Source organism: Triticum dicoccoides, chromosome 7B (genome assembly GCF_002162155.2).
Source record: "Triticum dicoccoides isolate Atlit2015 ecotype Zavitan chromosome 7B, WEW_v2.0, whole genome shotgun sequence".
NCBI classification, from domain to species: Eukaryota; Viridiplantae; Streptophyta; class Magnoliopsida; order Poales; family Poaceae; genus Triticum; species Triticum dicoccoides.
Window position 1 is genome coordinate 540,884,991 of NC_041393.1, and position 1,296 is coordinate 540,886,286.

Below are 1,296 nucleotides of genomic sequence, written 5' to 3' on the forward strand. Positions count from 1 at the left end.
AAGGGAAATAGAAAAACCGGTTCAGGAACCTCCTAAAAGGTTCCCGAAACAAGAAAAAATCGGCTGGGAACCTCCTAGAATATTCCCAAAACCGGATTCGCTTTAACGTTTGAACGGGCCGGCCCATCATGACGCTCGTCGATCTGCTTGTGTGCGTTCCCTCGTCGCAAAGAGCGGCAAATAGGAACTTCCCCACCTTTCGACACGAGAGAAGTTACCGTACCCCCTCATATCCGGGAGCTCCTGTTCGACGCCTTAAGCGCCCGAACAGGTAGCTGGCGCCCACGCGCCCCGCCACACGGGCCGGCCCAGCAAACCTGCAGAAAAAGCAAAACCGCGAGGAGAAAACTTTTGCATTTAGTTTAATCGGTGATTGGAACTGCAAACACCTACGTACATCCCGACCCGCGATAACAACTAAGACACGGTCACTATGTCGATTACTAATGGAAACGGACATCATTTGACCTCATTCAGTACAAAAATTAAAAGAATAAACGAATTTAAAAGAAAACAAATTCGAAAAAGTATTCACGAAAATCACGAATTGAAAGAAATCAACGAATTTCAAAAGGTTCGTACCAATTGAGAAAACACAAAAACAAAAAAGTTCATGAATTTTAAAAAAGTTCATCAAATTTGATAAAAGATCATCAAAATGAAGAAAAAAGTTCATCAAAATTATGAAAAAGTTCACCGAATTTAAAAATAGTTCATTTATTTGAAAACAATTCTTCCAATTTGAAAAAGAAATCATCGCTTTTGAAAAAAGTTCATCAATTCTGAAAAAGGTTCATTCATTTTGAAAAAAAAGTTCATCAATTTGGAAAAAAAGTTCATCGGTTTTGAAAAAAGTTCATCGATTTGGAAAATAAGATCATCGTTTTAAAAAGTTTTACGAATTTCAGAAAGAATTTCACTCATTTAGAGAAAATAATAAACAGTATAAAACAAACATAAGCGTTCCAAGAAAAAGAAAAAGAAAAATAAATCTTACGAAACCTTTCCAGGAAAAGAAAAAAGAAAGAAGAAATGTAATAAACACAAAAGTGAGGTGGCTGAGTTCGTTAGCGTCGCTTTCTAATAGCTTGGAGGTCTCGTTTCAAATCGTGTCCACACATATAAAATTTTTGCAATTAAAAGAGAAAATAGGGAAAAAAACTAACATGGACCGAGCCCACTTAACGCTATTGCAGCGCCGGTTTGCAGAGAAACAGTAATAACCGGAGGGATTGCCCTCATATCCTCCCCCCACCCCAAGCACAAGGCCAGCAAACGTGCATCCCCTCATATCCA